The 19,410-nt window shown below is 35.8% G+C and overlaps 1 protein-coding gene across 3 annotated transcripts in view; it reads left to right on the forward strand.

The window, feature by feature from the left end:
* The window catches only part of LOC131995710 (zinc finger protein 492-like), a 493,860-nt gene that overhangs the window by 278,853 nt on the left and 195,597 nt on the right, over positions 1–19,410 (forward strand). The gene's annotated exons all lie outside the window — the stretch shown is intronic.

Below are 19,410 nucleotides of genomic sequence, written 5' to 3' on the forward strand. Positions count from 1 at the left end.
CAGATCTCTACGTAAATAAATCTCAGGGCTCGGATGGCATCACGCCACTTATTTTAAGCAAGTGTTTCTTTTCAACCTGGCTTTTTGTGCAGGTGTTTTCCCGGTGTGTTGGAAAATCCCCAAGAAGGGTCAGGCAACCAATCCTGCGAATTACCGACCAATAGCGTTATGCTACGTGCTTGGGCTTTCATAAGCGGTATAAGAAATATTTCACTCCCTATGATATCCTTAATATCTACACCACGTACATCAGGCCGAAAATGGAATACAACTCGCATATATCGGCCGGAGCTCCAAAATCATTCCTGGAGTTGCGTGACCGAGTCTAGAAGGGCGTTGGTGTTGATTGGAGATGGTAGGGTATCCAACTCTATTGTTTCCCTTGAACGTCGTCGAAATGTGGGTTGTGTCTCTCTGCTCTATGGATTCATCCACGATATGTTCTTCTGAAATCAGTCTACCGATTCCTAACTTGAATTTTTTTGTTAGAAACATCAGGTTTTCTATAAGTGCACATCGGTTTGTAATCAATTGGCCAGCTGGTCGGAGCATGTATCACCGAGCGAATTCTTTTTTCGCGGTTCGTATGCGGAATCGAATTCCGGCAGATGTCTTTCCCAGAAATTCAAAACAAATGTCAATAAACACTACTCCCACTCTCCCCCCTCCGATCCTTAACTATCCTCTCTAACGCAATGCACTCCATATATCGGGGACATCCCCTGCGTAATGGTTGATTGAGAAAAAAAAAACAACAAGACAGCAGGGTTGAGTTAAGTTACTACCTTAAATGTTTAAGACCGGAGGCGACATGCTGATAAGATAGAAGAACGCATTCCAGCGTATTAGAACCTTTGCAAACAATGGTCCGTATACAAGAAAGGAGACAAAACAATTTGTATTAACTACAGAGGAATAAGTCTGGTTTCCATTGTATGCAAGATACTCTCGAGTGTATTGTTAAAAATGAGATAAACCGGCCCTAACTGGTAAATCCACTATAGGGCTGATATTCACATTGCGCCAAATCATGGCAATTTCCAGTATATAGCTTAACAACTCTCGGAAGCACTGAAAAAATCCAAGGTAAAGTTTTGATATTTTAAAATTAAACTATTCATATCTAAGTGGCTGATGACATAGTAACATATTTTAGATCTCGCTTTTTCTCCAGAGTCGATTCAGTTGATAAAAAGTTATAGCGCCTAGATGGTTGGATAAGAAGAATGTTGTCAACTTTGGCACCCTGTTTTAAAGATATCGACCTACATCGCAATTTTCTTGTGACTATGTCCTTTTCTACAAATATCTACAGAATTTTTTTATCGAAATTTGGACCACTGTCCGACGTTTGCATAGTTAAACGTATCAAAATACAACGATTGCGTTGGCTGGGCCAGGTCAGAAGGATTGAAGAAGCTCCAGTGAAGAAGTCTTTTGAAGGTAATCATTGTGGTACACGCTAAAACATTACGTTTCTCCTTGTCGTTATATTTATTAATTAAAAAAAAATATTGCTACAATACCAACAAAATCTCTTGTATTAAAGCTCTATACATAAAAGTTCGATACCAATCAATAGTCTGTTAACAAAACTTCAAAATCGATAACCATATCAAAATATAATCCAAAATGCACCTTGCTGTAAAACGGCCCTCTGAGAGAACAATTTTACAAAGCTGAAATATTTGTAATTGTTTAAAACATCAATAAGGGAAATGTTATTTAATGTTCTTTCCTAATTTATTTAACATGGGTAAATTAAGTGGCTAATACAACATATACGCCATCGCTACTAATATTACAAGTCGAATATATGTATAGGCACTAGAATTACATATTGCCAGAAACTATTTCAAATTTGCCCATTGCAATGTTGCTATGTCATGGCATCTTTTCCAACTCATTAATGTTTGACAAACTTTCGCATACCTTTGGGAGCTAGACTGAAACTTCTTATCTTAACCTTCATCTGCAAATTGCAAATTTTCACCCGTGGCTGGAACCACTAGCAAACATCTAGACGAAGTTTTAATCAAATTGCATACTTTGCCAACCAAAAACCAAATGGGAGAAAAAAACTTTAAGGAAAACTTTGTCGCCAATAACTGCTTAAATGGTTAGATGTTTATCTTTTTGTTTAATACAACTTTGGATATTTATCATCACCATCATTATCATCATCATCGTCGCAAATAATGCAAAGTCCTCCTCAAACTCGTTCGCTCTCATCAACAAATAACGCGATAAACTCCGAAAACATGACAACGTGACACATAATGCCCCATTCAATATCAAATTAGCTTTTATTTGCGTGAAGAATAACTTTTGTTTTCACCTGAAATGTACCTAACGAAAAACAAAAAACAAATTATAAACTCCTTTTAGCCATTAGAAGATGAACACTCTGCATGCGTAAAAAAGATAAAATATTTCCCTTAACTGTTGTTTGTTTTTGTGTTGGTGTTCTTGCGAACAATTTTATTGTTATGTAGCTGGAAGTAAAACTCAAAAAGTTTATGGATGCTGTCTCTTTGCCTAAATTTAGCTTTTTATCTGTTAGCGGAAATTCACATATATACGAGCATAAATATGTTACATTTTCTGAGGAAAAAAAGTGGAGGTCGAAATCAGACGAATGTATTCAATGATACCCTACATCCTAAAGAGTATGAGAGTCGATATGAAGTATTTTATGTATATAAATATTTTGATCCGTTTGAACCATGGATTTTAAAAGTCATAACAGAGCTGAACAGATAAAACTTAAGCGTCCTCTTGATGATAAAAGTGAAAATGGATGATTGGTTCATGTGTAATCTACATATATTAGATTTGATACCGATTTGTGCCATGCAATACAGATGCAGACAATAGAAGGGTGCATGTGAGTTGTCGTGACATGCGTGAATCACGTGATTCGTGAGTGAGAGTCAAGTCCAATTTTAGTTCAATCACGCACGCCCACGTGCACCGTGATTGAATAAAAATTCTTCGTCTTTGACCGTGAATGAGTTCAATCATGCTCGCGACACTAATCACGACTCAAGAGACACACACAACTTACGCGAAAATCACGAAAATAAAAATGTTTGCATACTCTGAAATCATACGAGTTTTGATTTTCTCCTGAAACGTGAGTGCCTCACAAGTCTTGAGTGTTTTGTGAGTCATGAGTGTCTTGTTTTGTGAGTCATGAGTGATTTTCTCGTGAATACTCGTGAGTTCTTACTGTTTCGTGAGTCGTGAGTGTTCTGTGAGTCGTGATTTTCTTTGATTTAAGTGTGAAAGTGCATGAGTAACATTTTTTCTCGTGAGTGTGCGTGAACGTGAGTCGAGACAAAAATGTCGTGCATGAAAATCACCCACCCGCACATTTCTAGCTGAAAGTTGAAAGAGTAAATGTTGAGCCAATACGGGGAAGCATAGCACCTTCAAGAAGTATATCTGAATTTTTCATGCCACCAGCTAGCTATACTATTTAGGTCATGGCAGACGGTTGTACGTGCCGGATTGACCCGATGAAAGCCTTCAACGGCAAGGGCTGCCGCCTCAGTGTACAACACACTGCTAAAACAACAACAACAATTATTTAGTTTAAAAATTATGTTACTTTTGTTACGACAAACCTATGAAAAAACTAAACAAAGATGTAATGGCAACAGAGAACCGTATTGTCTGCACCCCGGCAATATCCGATTGAATATGACAATATTTTATACCCTCTACCATAGGATGGAGGTATACTAATTTCATCAATCCGTTTGTAAGACATCCAAATATTGATCTGAGGCCCAACAAAATATATATATATATATATATTATGATCCTCTTGATATTCTAAGTCGATTTAGCCTTGTCCGCTCGTTTGTCGAGAGCACGGTAACTTTTGAGGGAAAAAAGCTAGGCACATGAAACTTTGCACAAATACATCCCATTAATTTAGGTCGGTTGATATTTTAAATGGGCCTTATTGGTTCATATTTTGATATAGCTGCCTTAAAACCGATCTTGGATCTTGAGGCTCGAGACGGCACAATTCTTATCCGATTTCTTCTAGAGTGCGCCGTTATTGTCCGATTCGGATGCAATTTTACATAAAATGTTTTGTTTTTGACTTTACCCAGTTTGGTCAAATTCGGTTCATAACTTTATAGCTCCCATATAAACCGATCTCCCGATTTTATTTCTTGAGGCTCTAGAGGCCGATTTGGCAGACATTTTTCACAATTACAGCATCTTTGGTCTCCAACATTCAAAACTAGCTATAGCTCTAATACCATAGCAATTCTCATCTATTATCCTTTGTTTGCCTATAAGATTTGGCCCGGTTGAAATTAGTGGTGGGATTGCGTTAGATTTGGTTGGAAAATCACAATCGGCAATTGTTGGCGAACTCATACACAGCAAAGTGAATAATATGTTTGTGTATTCCACCATAAATCGCATCGTATCACAGTAGGATGTGCAAAATTTTAAGGCCTTATTGGGTGGGTCTTTAGAGTCGCTTTCCTCGGTTCTACAAATTTTTTTCGGGCTTCCAAAAGCGCATTAAGGCAAATCACAAAATTGTAGGTCCACCACGCTAAAAAAATAAAAATAAAACATATTAAAAAAAATGCATATCGTCTAACAAACACCTCCGTTCTATACATTTCAAATATCATAATCTCAATTCATTAAAGAATGGCAGACTGGTTTTCACTTCCTTTAAGTCTTCCGAATGTGTGATTTGTCGAGAATGTATAGAAAAAGACCCGAGCTAGAAATTTTTAATCATACTTTATAATATTACATATGTAAAATATATACTTTTGAAAAGGTCAGGCCTTGCTTTACAAGAAAATATCCAAGCCGCAATCAAAATATAATTTTGGCAAGATTATTTGGGGTGAACACAAAATGAGCCCGAAATGTATTAACTAACTACTAAATTTCCCATGAATATTCCAATGAGGAACAGGCGATCCCTGTCTCAAATCAATGAATGCATTCCGATTAAAGTTTAAGATCAGTGATAAGGGGCCTCCTTTTTTATGCCGAGTCCGAATGGCGTGCCGCATAGCAATACCACTTGGTAGAGAAGTTTCGATGTAGCCTGCTACCTCACAAGTGCATCCAGCATTAGTAAGGAAACTTGAACCCAGGCATTCGGCGTCATGCTAACCTCAGTGCCACGATGGTCTCCAAAATGTACACATTTTTGAAAACCAAAATTAAAATTAAAAGTACCATAAAACCAAAACAAATAAAGACATAGTTCTTGTTTTTTGGTATTTTGTAGACGAATATCCCTTCAAAAAATTAATACACATTTTCGTCACATATCTCGACAAAAATATCCAAAATTCCCATACTGGGAAATGATTTGTGCAAAATCTGTATTTTCAGTAAATACGTGTATTCTGCATGGATTTAGGTACCACCTGGGTTAAAAAAAATGTTATCAAGTATAGACTCGAAAAAATTACATTACCGTTTTTGATCAAAAAATACCAAAAATTGTTTTTTTCACATTTTTTGATTTGTAACTCGCCTAGTTTTTGATTGAATAATCAGACCTTTGGAGCAAAAACATAGCAAATTTTTTAGGCTATCAAAACCGGTTAAAAATTGAAAACCGATTAAGAAAACTCTTCGCAAAACAAATTAAATATCAGCATCAGCGAAAATTAAAAAAAAAATATTTCGATTTAAGTAAAACCTTCCACAATGTATTGTCCTTGAAAAAAATTGTGAAAAAACTGTTAGCCAAATTTCTTGGACACTATAAAAGATATCCCGCACACAATACAATGTTTTTTGTAGGATGTTTTGAATTGAATTTTAAATAAACCATAAATTCGTTTTTGAAAGCCCGAATTAAATTTTGTAACGCAGTGGTGACCAACTTTGAAGTCCCAATAATGGGCCCCGGTCTTCTAGGGCCCATACCTTTGCACATAGTCTGGATAACACCTTAGCTATAATCATATACAATTTCGTGAAGATATGTTTACCCGTCCACAAATGACAGACTTATTTTCCCCATCCCACTGTTCGTTGCCAAATGCAAAAAAATGCAACAACACGTGAAATGATTCGGAGAGTGGCGGCTTGAATTCAACGAAATTCAAGGCGTAGTGACGTTCAAGTAAATATCTCCCGTGAAAGGATGAAACATATATTGAAAAACGAGCCCATGGTTAAGCCTTACAAGTTCCAAAAGGTACACGTCTTACATCAAAGCAAAAAAGAAGTTTGACTTGACAGAGCAAAGGAGTTGCTACGCTTGCAAGAATGTGATGAATTTCCGAATATCCTGTACTCTGACGAGAGAAAATTTTCCATTGAACAGTAAACTCTCAAAACGATTGTGTTAACTTAACCGAGGGCACGTACGACAATTTCAGCCTACGGACGGCGACCCGAAATAATCTTAAGTAGTGATGGTATGGACAGTTGTGACCGACGATGGCCGTTCTCCAATCGTTTTTATCGAGCCTGGCGTCATATTTTATACGACTTATTACGGGGAAGGATTTTGAAAGCTGCTTTGGTGTCGTGACCACGCAAACATTTCGGTCGTAGAACATGGACGTACCAACACGGACGGCACTTCATTTCGTCCACACAGTGGCTGTTTAAATCACAGTTGCCAATCCCATGGACTTTTCTATTTGAGCTATTTTTGAGTTCAAGGTAAGGGCTAAAGAATATGCCAGTATGGATAACCTGAAGGAAATGGGCCCAAATATCGGCAGATTACAATCGTACAGTTTGCAACTCGTTTTTGACCGACTCGGAGAAATATTCAAGGTAAAAGTTGGTTACGAGTAAAAGTGAATGGATTCCGAAGTTTAGATTGCTTCCACAAATTTATGTCATTTAAATCAATGAAAATATTTAGAAACAAGTAAAAACGTGCTAAATTTGGACGGACCGAATCTTGGGAAACCAAATTTCTACTAAATCAGACAAAAAAAATGTAATTATAAACCGATTTAGACCATACTTGGCACGGTTGTGCAAAGTCGTAACGAAACACTACGTGCAAAATTGCGGCCCAATCGGATACCAATTGCGATGTCTGGGGTCTCAAGATGCCAAATTGGGAGATCGGTTTATATGGGACCTACATCAAGTTGTAGACCGATTCAAACCATACTTGGTACGATTTTTGGGAGTCGTGACAGAACTCTACTCAAGAATTCAAATCGGGCTATCGGATTATATAGGAGCTATATCAGGTTTTTGACCGATTTGAACCGTACTTTGCACGGTTGATGGAAGTCATAACAAAACATTCTGTACAAAATCTCGGCCAAATCAGAATTATGGCTTTAAGGGGCTCAAGAAGCCAAATCAGAAGATCGGTTTATATGGAAATCTGAACGGATATGGCCCATTTGCAATACCCAACGACGTACATCACAAGAAGTCCAAATCCATCCAAATATATCACAAGAAGTCCAAATCCAAATGCCCATGGGCATTCCATTAAGGAACAGGGGCAAACTTCTCACATATCAATGAGTGCTGTCCGATTCAAGTTCAAGCTCAATGATAAAGGGCCTACATGTTATAGCCAAGTCCGAACGGCGTGTCGCAGTGTGACAGATCTTTCTGGAGAAGAAGAATCTGTTCAAAGTTTCAAGTGGCTTGCTTTTCACCGCTATCACGATTGATTTCCACTGATGGACGGACGGACTTGGCTAGATCGACTGACAATGTCAAGACGATCAAAAATATATATACCTTATGGGGTCGCATATCAATATGTCGTGGTGTTACAAATGGAATGACTAGATTTGTATTCCGCCTATCCTATGGTGGAGGGTATAAAAAAATTTTGACTCTTGAACTGGTTACACTTCGAGTCAGCTACACTGTATTGATATGCCTTTCTTCTTCGGCCGCTACAAACAAATTAATTTTGTAAAACCACCCACTGTTTTATTGTAGGGTAAAAGAGTACACTTCCTTCGGTATGGGAAAATATATTTTCCATGTTTTCATGTATCTTCCATTATACCTATCTTATACGTTGACAACCTTACAATTTCAGCCAACAAAATGTGGCAGCTAGACTTAATTCAAGTTTAATGAGAATAAAGATTATGACTTACCCTACTTTTGAAAAAGTTTGGAAAATGCAAGCAATACATTATGTGTGATTTAGGTTACGTAAATCTCATATAGGAAATTCTTTAAAGTAGACTTAAGTATTTTATTAATAAAATTTGTGTCGAAGTTTTGATTCCTTTTGCAACGATAAATGAGTTTTGGTATCATCATAGTCTTCTCAAAGTTTAAAGATTGTAAGATAGAGAAGGTGTTCAGATAATAATAAGAAAAAATGCATTAAATTTTAATTTTAACACATAAACGTCAATAAACTACTATTGGATATGAAGATAGAGTTTTGCAAAAACATAGAGCGCGTGGAGTATGTGGTTGGTGATTGCTAAGAGCAATCATGGCGCAGAGGTCAATATGTCCGTCTTTGTCGCTGAACGGCTGGTTTCAAATCCCTGTGAGAGAAAACTTCAGCGGTAGTCATCGGCATAATAATGCTGGCGTTATTTGTGAGGTATTGAGCCATGTAAAACTTCTGAACGAAGTTGTGTCACTAACAGACATTCCGTTCATACTGCGCTTTAAACAGTAGTTCTTTATCATTGATCAAAACTTAAATTGGAAAGCACTCGTTGATACGAGAAAAGTGTTCCCTGTTCCTAGATGGAAGATTCGTGTCGGCTACAAAATGGAGTTGACAAGGGGGACAATATGGGACTCAAAAAGTATTTTGGTATACAATACGAGGAATAGATCATCCCGCTCAAAACCACCCAACTCCGCAAAAGCCCCAAAATGGGAAAGTAGTCCGATCGGGCGAATACGAAACTCAATTAAAATGCATTCGGGTGTTTGTTGAATTTGACTTCTAAACTTGGGACCATGTTTGGGGGTGGAATACATTAGGCAAATAACTGGGGGTCTGCCACAGAGCCTCTGAGCAGGCCGATCGGGATAATATGGGACTCAAATGAAGGAGCTGTGAGAGTAGAGTACGAATCATACATCAACATTTTGATATAAGGATGATCCAAGAAGAACTTTAAAACCATTCTATTAGATATGATAATTGTAATCAGGGCTATCAGGCGTGACGATTTTACGTCATTTTGACGATTTTTTGTCCAAAATTTGGCACTTTGGCGCTCGACGATTATTGATTTGAATCCCTTTATAAGTTGACGATTTTTTCGGGATTTATTTGTTCTGAAATATACCTCAAATTAGAGAAAAAAAGTTCAGAATTGTCGTTTATGGCTGGGTTTGTACAACAAATCCGCATTATTGCCCTATCTAAGAGTTGGTATTCTATTCGGCTTTTTACATGAGCAACTGTCAAACTGCATATAAAAAATTGTAAATGAAAACTGTGTGAAAAGTTAAAATGCTTTTTTAGGCTAATGACTTAAAAGAAGCAATTAGGCGCAATTAATCCCAATCTAATATGATGGCAGGATTATGTAGGGACTTTACATGGCCAATCATGATGAGTGGTCATTGTACTAGTATTGGTGAAAATAAAGGTGTATGCGTCACGTGTACACATAATCATCAGTCATGGCTGAAAAATTAAAATCATTTGATTTTTTCGATGATTGGCTTCTAATGTGCAATCATTAATTGGCAGATATTGAAAAACACATTTTGCCAAATTAAAGTCATAAAAGGAGAAAAAATAATGGAAAATTAAATAAAATCAAAGAAAAGAAAAAATCTATACACCGTTTTCGACAGAAGCTGTAATAAACAAGTACACATGATGAGTACGATCATGATGTTCCGCATAAAGGGCCTATAACGCGTTGCTCATTTGGCAAAAGCTGTAATCAACATGTACACACGATGAGTACGATCATGATATTGCGTATAAATGGCCTATTACGCATTGCTTATTTATGTATCAGCATTAAACTTAAGTTAGTCTGAAATTAAACAAGGTGGAATAATAAAGGTAGTGGTAGTGGTAGGTAGTGGTAGTTTGACGGTATTTAGACGTCAGTTCTGTGTTTACATTCACAGCAAACCACCCCATTTTTCGCCCGTTATCTTTGTTTGTGTTTCCCTTTCTCTCAATTTACCTGCAAACGTACACACGAACGCAAGTTTCATTGGTTGCGTTGATAATTATGTCATTTTTGAAATGACATCGTGATGACGTGATGGCGGATTGCACCATATGATTTGTGTTTGTTGTACAAATGAGACCACATTTAATTGTTTCGCCATGGGAATTGAGTAATGTTAAATGAATTACAGAAAAAAGCTTGATATCGGACGTTAAAAATTAATAACCATTAAAATATTATTGGCCCTCCAATCATTTTGAAGTCTGTATTCCATATTTTTTGTTATCCCTTGTTTTGTTTTTTCAATAAAAATTATATTCTCATTATAAAAAAGGAGGCCACCGTATCGCAGAGGTTAGCGTGTCCGCCTATAACGCAGAGCGCCTGGGTTCGAATCCTGGCGAGGCCATCATAACATTTTCAGCGGTGGTTATGCCATCCTAATGCCGGCGACATTTGTGAGGTACTATGCCATTTAAAATCTTCTGATTCGGACTGCACTCATTGATGTGTGAGAAATTTTCCCCTGTTCCTTAATAGAATGTTCATGGGCAAATTTGCATTTGCATTATTTATAATATATATATATATATATATATATATATAAAATTTTTATTAAAAAAAATCAACTTTCAATATTATTGAAACAAAGGTGTTGAATAACATTCTATTTCCATTCCATTTAATTGATTTAGACTTATTTAATTGAGTGACGATTTTTCGAAAATTGTTGACGATTTTTCGGCCTGATCTCTATTACAAGTATATATTATATAAGGTGATAGGTGTCACAGTATTTCAGGAAAGCTTGTACTGCATTAATATATCGATACTCTACTGTTGCTCTAAGACATCTGCAGTTGACCATTATATGCCTATGGTTTCAGCTTTACATAGTGGACATTCCTCTGTGCTCTGTTGGTTGAAAAAATGGCGGTGTCTTATGTAAGTATGCCCTAGCCTTAGCCGGATATATTTTTGTATAGATGACCTTGAACTTCCGAAGGGATATTGGGAAGGTCGTCTTTCAGTATTTATATATTTGTAAAAATGGTTCCATTCAATCCAGTCGACATTATTGGCTTGAAATAGATTAAGAGATATAAGTAAATTATAAATAATTCATAAAAAAATCAAATGATTACTAATGTTGTCAGTTGAAAACTTATTTAATTTTTTTTTATTAAGAGTAGCTGTTTTGATTTTGTTTATAAATATTATATATATTTAAAAAAAAAACATCCTACGTTTTTAGACTTAGATTTACTGAAGTGTTATTGTCCATTAGATTCATCAGATGTTTTCCAAAACAATTTGTTTTCTTTTTACGCCTCAGTGCAGACACTATACTGTAACATAAGCTTTTAAGTATGCTTTTGCGGTTAGATAATTTACCTAAACCAACCAAGGTCATATTTTTCCTTTAAGCGGTATTGAGAGCAGGTGTTCTTGCCATTATCCCATCTCCGGCAATTGTTTGTCCCAAAAAACACACCAATGGTATGATTTTTAAAAAAGAATAAAACAATGGCCTTGGTTGAATTACTTTTGCTTATCCTTTTTCTAGGAACACACAAACTCCCAAAACTATCACATTACCCAAATCTACATGTTAAGCTGAAAACCCCCCTCTATAAGACTTGTTGAAATGCTGACCTCTTTTATTGGCACACTTTTTTGTGCCATGCACGTAGACATGTGTGTTGGTAGAGCCGTCGTTATAAGGGTATGCTACATCTTATGATACATATTCTAATCTATTACTTGTCCTTTTTTCACTTAACCGCAATATATACGGCAGCGATTATTGTATAACAGGAATTCAGTCCTAAGCTTTACAAACCAACCGACCGACTATTTTGACAATCATATCCGTAATGGTACTTATATCCTTACTGGCACCGAGAAACCCCAAAGAGAAAACTCAAAACTTGCTTGTATGCTGGTAGTTGTGCCTTACATACCACTTAATCTGCTGGCCCAACAAATATGCTGAGCTTGTATATTTTTTTTTTATTTTTTTTGCCTTTTGTCGTCTTGTAGAAAGTAAATTACTTGTTCCACTTCACCATGTCCTTTTTAAGCAACAGAAAACTAGTTTTGTGTTCCTTATGTATTGTTAGAAGTTTGTGTGAACATCTTTGGCAAGTCGCATGTCGTACAAGTTCCTCGAGAAGACAACAAGAAGTAATTTAATACGCCACTTCACAAATGAGGATAATGAATCCCAACACATTGGAGTAAAACATTCGTAGGCTTGCTTTTATCTGTCCCATTTTTTGCGTGTGCGCATTTCTCTTTCTATGAGAACATGTAAAGGTTTCATAGTGAACGAGGTAATGTTAAAGAAGAAAAAGGGATAATCACTTTGCTTACATGGCAAATTAACCACAAAAACTTTTCTATTCATACACATTCACAATTCCATTTGGGAGCAAGAGACCCTTTTTAAGCTCTGAGTTTTAAAAAATTAAGGTACAAAGCAATTTTTTTAACATGCCAAAAACCATAAGGGAGTTTTGATCAAATAAATATTAGGCTTATTAATAAGTTTTTATGTTTACGGTTTTAAGCATAATTGTTAATGTTTGTTTAAACTGTCTATTGAATAATTAAGTTTAAGGTTGATCCTTTAGAAGTAATGTAATGAAAAACAAAGGTAAAAAAAATTCAAAAAAAAAAAACGTTAATTTATTTGGTTAAACAAGCGGATTGCATAGGGTTTTCCGGCGTTAGCTACAACATTGTTTTTTTTATTATTTTGGCAAATGACAGGGTGACTAGATGGCACCATTTAATACTGTTTTCAAACTTATCAATTGTTAATAGAAACTTACGGTCAACATGCACCAACTCAATAACATGTGAAAAATGGTTTGCGCGATTCACTATGGGGATTTCGAGAGAGAAGGTAAGCCGAGTCATAGTCAGCCGAAATGGTTTGAATATGAAAAATTTTAAATTATTACTCTACGAAGCATTCATTCGAAAGTAAAGAAATTTAAGACGAATTGAGACATTGAAAATTGATTTTGCGGGTCGGTAAAGTAATTTTACTTTATTTAAAAATGTTCTCAAAAAAACGTACGCGAATGACTTCCAATAAAAATTCGCAGAATAACAGCTGTTGAGGTAAAATTGTCACTCCATTTGAAAAAATTACTGCTGCCTTGATTCGTGCTAATAAGTCAATAATAGTGAAATAAATGTGTAAACATTACCAATAACCATTATTTTTCTTAATTACCTGTGTCATCTTTTATGTAATTTTTGTAATGTCGGGAGTCAACAATAATGTACCAAGTTTCATGTAAATCGGTTATTAAATGACCACGTTTTTGCAATATATACGAGAGCATTTCGTTATGGAACAAGGTATACTTCAGTCCGATTAATGTGTAAGTTCTATGATAAGGGGTCTCCTTTTTTATGCCAAGTCCGAACAGCTTGCCGCATATCGACATCACTTGGTAGAGAAGTTTCAACATGGAAAGATACCTCACAAATCAAAGTACAATCAAAATGGTTCCATAATCTGATAGTGCTCCTATATAAGCTGATCTACCGATTTGAATTCTTTTGTGGTGATTTTGTGGTATCTCAGGAGCGTAATTATTATCCAAATGGGCTGAAATTTTGCACGTGCTGTGTTGTTACGACTTGAAAGGTACGTTTGATGTATGTTTTAATTCGGTCTATAACCAGATAATACTCACTTATAAGCCGAACGTTGCACGTAGTTGTCTTTTAAAACATGACAATACCTTTTGTTTGAATCTCATATTGTACCGAACGGCCTATATGTCCGTTTGGGATGTATTTTGGTGTGGACTTTACCTAGGCTCGCCAGGTCCCCAAAGCCACAAGTCTGGAAGCGCAAAACTGACGGTCGGGATTATTCGGGATTCTTGCAAAAAACAAAATTTTAGTCGAATTCAGTTTTTATTGCAAAGAAAACTAGAGGCTCAAGAAGTCAAGATCCCAGATCGGTTCATATGGCAGCTATATCAGGTTATGTACTAATTTGCGCCATACTTAGCAGAGTTATTGAAAGTCATAACAAAACACCTCATGCAAAATTTGAGCCAAATCGGATGAGAATTGTGCGCTCTATTGGCTCAAGAAGTCAAGATCCAAGATCGGTTTATATGTTTGAATCATACTCAACACAGTTGTTGGAAGTAACAGCAAAACACTACAGGCAAAATTGCAGTCAATTCGGATAAGAATTGTGCCCTCTAGAGGGTCAAGAAGACAAGACCAAAGATCGGTTTATATGGAAGCTACACCAAAACATGGACCGATTTGACCCATTTACAATCCCAACCGACCTACACTAATAAAAAGTATTTGTGCAAAATTTCAAGCGGCTAGCTTTACTCCCTCCTAACGTTCGTTAGCGTGCTTTCGACAGACCGACAGACGGACATGTCTAGATCGACTTAAAATTATATGACGATCAAGAATATACATACTTTATGGGGTCTCAGAAAAATAATTCGAGGTGTTACAAACAGAATGACGAGGAGGGTATAAAAATAAGCAATATATTACAAACAGACGAATTGAAGGGCGACTATTTTTAGGCATTCTTGGTTTAAACATGCTTTATATATCGGTGCTGATACCAAAATATATTCCCGATTACAAGTAACATTTTTTTGGCGACAGGATGGATGAAAACAATTGAAGAGCGGCCGTTGGCAGTCACAGCTGCCCATCACCGAGCGAAATATACAAGACCATTTTGGAAGTGTACGACCTGCTCAGTTTGGAGAACATGAAGTTTCAAAATTCACGATATTCGTGCAGTAGTCGTGACCAAAAGGTGGTCATATAGAGCAAAATTGAATGGATTATGGAATTTACATTAGTTCCAAACATTTTTGTGTTTTGAATCAATAAAAAATATTTACACATAAAAAAATACATGTTGAATTGGCAACGATACACGTCAGCCACCCTGTATTCTTTAAAACGAAAATAAAGGACAAGCAAACGAAATTATGGATGTAAAGTTTAGAAAACAACAGAAATCTACCAAATGAGCTTCTACACTCAAAGAAAAATTTTTTTAAAATAGCAAACACTGCTGAATATGATAAGTTAGTTTGGCTGCTATTGTAGCAGTAGTTCTGCTGCTGCTGAAAATAACTGCTGCTTAATTATGAAGGGAATGTTAGAAGAAAAATGTAAATGTGTGTCTCAGTGGATGCTTATAAACACCACTGAATGCACAATTTCCATAATTTTTTTCTTTAAATTTAGATACAAAAGGCCAAGCCAGTCATGTACACATTAGTAGAACAATAACAAAAAATACAAGCGAGCTCGGCCACATTTCGAAATGTATATCAATGGGTGAATCAGGTAGCTTCTACACAGTAATATTCGACAAATTAAAATGATCTCTTCCAACAAAGTTTCTAAAAAATGGCCACAGTAATCAACATTAATAACAGGCAAACAAAAAAAAAATAGCATATGACTTATCGGGATATGCAATTTATATCACCTTAAAGACCAATTTGAACAAGTAAGAGCGTGCTAAGTTCGGCCGGGCCGAATCTTATCCACACTCCACCATGGATCGCATTTGTCGAGTTCTTTGCGCTGTATCTCTTTTTAGGCAAACAATGATTAATGAACAACAACTGTTATGCTATGGGAGCTATATCGAGTTATACTCCGATTCGGACCATAAATGAATTGAATGTTGAACATTGTGGAAGTCATTTTGTAATATTTCAGTCCAATCGTATAAGAATTGCGCTTAAGAAGCATAATCGGGAGATATATTTATAGGGGAGCTGTATCAATCAATAGATCGACACATTGGACACTTATGTTGAAGGTCATGGGAGAAGCGGTGTACACAATTTTTGCCAAATCGGATGAGAATTACGCCCTTCAGCGGTTCAAGAAGTCAAGATCCAAGATTAGTCTATATGAGAGCAAAACTTGCGGCTTCCAGTGGCCAAGAATGGCCAAAATAATTCAAAATGTTATAATTTTTGCTATTAAATTTATGTACAACCCCTTTTTTTACTTTCCCTTCTTCCCTTTTCAGAAAAATGCATAATGAATTGTAGGGAAGCCATGAAAGTCAAGATTGGTCTTGCCAGCCCAATCTGCTCTTCCTAGGGTTAATGTTCGATCTTATTTTTAATTAAACAGATTATATATATTTCTTTGATATATGCACTATTTAAAATACTGAACAATTTTTTGCAATGGGGATTACTTATAGGTATAGGAAATATAAAAATGATCAAATCTAATCTCAATAGTTCTTGGGTATGTAAAAAACTTTATTCAATTTGCAAAGGCGTTGAAGAACATATCGTATTAGAAATCGGGATTCACTATGTCAGTCAAAGTACTTTTAAAACACCACGCACTTACCGAACACTATAAGTTATTTTGCTATGCTATTTTTATACCCACCACCGAAAGATGGGGGTATATTCATTTTGTCATTCCGTTTGCAACACATCGAAATATCCATTTCCGACCCTATAAAGTATATATATTCTTGATCAGCGTAAAAATCTAAGACGATCTAGCCATGTCCGTCCGTCTGTTGAAATCACGCTACAGTCTTTAAAAATTGAGATATTGAACTGAAATTTTGCACAGATTCCTTTTTTGTCCATAAGCAGGTTAAGTTCGAAGATGGGCTATATCGGACTATATCTTGATATAGCCCCCATATAGACTGATCCGCCGATTTAGGATCTTAGGCCCATAAAAGCCACATTTATTATCCGATTTCGCTGAAATTCGGGACAGGGATTTGTGTTAGGCCCTTCGACATCCTTTGTCAATTTGGCTCAGATCGGTCCAGATTTGGATATAGCTGCCATATAGACCGATCCTCCGATTTAGGGTCTAAGGCCCATAAAAGCCACATTTATGGTCCGATTTCGCTGAAATTTGGGACAGTGAGTTGTGTAAGGCCCATCGACATCCTTCGTTAATTTGGCTCAGATCGGTCCAGATTTGGATATAGCTGCCATATAGATCTGTGGTGACACCTCAATTACCAAAGTATTTCTTAACATAGTTGGCATTGCCTGTTGCATAATTTACTTTAAACTCCAATACATGAAATTGTACATTTTATTTTTAAGTAGGCTATGACTTTTACCTTTAATTGTTTTCTTTGTATTCTGTTCTGTTCATGTTAATTTTGTTATTTTCTTTTGCTTATTGTAACCAAGGAGGCCTTGATTTTTTGTCTTATATATGTGACATCACATTTGAAATTTTTTCAGTCATCTTTTAAACTTCGTAAAATAAACATTAAAATAGTTCCTTTTTATAAAAAATAATTGTGGTGCGTTCTATTTTTTGAGGGTTGTTGCATAATTTACTTTAAACTCCAATACATGAAATTGTACATTTTATTTTTAAGTAGGCTATTACTTTTACCTTTAATTGTTTTCTTTGTATTCTGTTCTGTTCATGTTAATTTTGTTATTTTCTTTTGCTTATTGTAACCAAGGAGGCCTTGATTTTTTGTCTTATATATGTGACATCACATTTGAAATTTTTTCAGTCATCTTTTAAACTTCGTAAAATAAACATTAAAATAGTTCCTTTTTATAAAAAATAATTGTGGTGCGTTCTATTTTTTGAGGGTTTCTCTGCTAGCCGCCACAGATCGATTCTCCGATTTATGGTGTAAGGCCCATAATAGCCACATTCATTATACGATTTTGCTGAAATTTGGGACAGTGAGATGTGTTAGGCCCTTTGACATACAGGGTGGCTGATGAATATTGCTACAATGATGAATATTGCTACATTTTTTTTTCGGTGTATGGAATACATTTTTCTTTTATTCATGTTAAATTAAATTATTAAATTAATTATTAAATTATTATTAATTAAATTAATTAATTAATTAATTAAATTAATTATTAAATTATTATTATTAAATAGAAAAAAAGTTATTACATTTTTTTTTGGTAGCGGCTTTCATCAGCCACCCTGTATTTCTACAATTTGGTTCAGATCGGTACAAATTTGGATATAGCTGCCACATAGACCGATTTCTTGATTTATGGTTTTGGGCCCATAAAATGCTCATTTATTGCCTGATGTCCCCGAAATTTGGAACAGTGAGTTAAGTTAAGCCCCTTGACATACTTCTGCAATATCGCACAGATCGGTCCAAAATTGGATATAGCTGCCATATAGACCGATATCTAGGTTTTAGGTTTTGGGGCCATAAAAGACGCATTTATTGTCCGATTTCACTGAAATTTGACACAGTAACTTATGTTCGGCTTTTCGACATCCGCGTCGTATATAGTTCAGATCGGTATGAGGTATATGAGTATAAGGTATGAAATTTTCATCGAATTTTGATGAAAGGTGGTTTACATATATACCGGAGGTGGTGGGTATCCAAAGTTCGGCCCGGCCGAACTTAACGCCTTTTTACTTGTTTGATTTCGAGCTGGAATTTGTGCAAAAAACATAAAATTTGCTTATTTATTATTTATTGTAAACAGATCGAAGACTCCAGTAGTCGCCATAAAACATGTCACTGAGGTTTCTAAGGTTCTAAGAAGTTCTGCTGAAAACGAGAACCATTTTGTAATATTATTAAAAGCTGAGTGTACCAAAAACATTTTTGTTTTCACCAGGGAAAATGCGGAGGATTATATTTAAGGTTTCAATCGATTTCTGAGTACGATTCAATAGTCTGGATTTTGTGATATTTTTTTTCTAAAACTTGGGAGTCGGGACTGCCACATCTGGCAAGGCTATCTTTAGCCCCAATTTTTGTTTCGTATACTTCTTCGTTCGTTTGAGACTCATATTGTCCCTTTCGTTCTACATATCCGTTTGGGGGATGTTTTTTGGGGGGTTGGGCGACCCCCCGGCACTTAGGCTTAAATTTTTTCGTACTCTACTCTTTAATACCTTTAATTTGGTACCCAATAAAAACAAAATAAAAAACATATCTATTTGGGTAGGTTTTGTGGTGAGGCGTTCCCCCAGAGTATTTGACCCCAAAATTTTATACAACTTTCGTGTTTTTGAGTTACCATATGGCGTTTTTGAAAATTGTGTTAAGTGGGAGGTCAGCTCCCCTTTCGGATATCTAAAAGGGTGATTGCCATCGTGGGGACAAAATCCACTATCAGTAAATATTTCTTTAAAATCAATTCAGCCGTGTTTAAGTCTATAAGTAATATACAAAGAAACAAAGCGTAACGCTTTCATTTTTGTATAATATATTTTATTGTAATTTAATAATTAATATTTTTAT

The sequence above is a fragment of the Stomoxys calcitrans genome, chromosome 3 (assembly GCF_963082655.1).
Source record: "Stomoxys calcitrans chromosome 3, idStoCalc2.1, whole genome shotgun sequence".
NCBI classification, from domain to species: Eukaryota; Metazoa; Arthropoda; class Insecta; order Diptera; family Muscidae; genus Stomoxys; species Stomoxys calcitrans.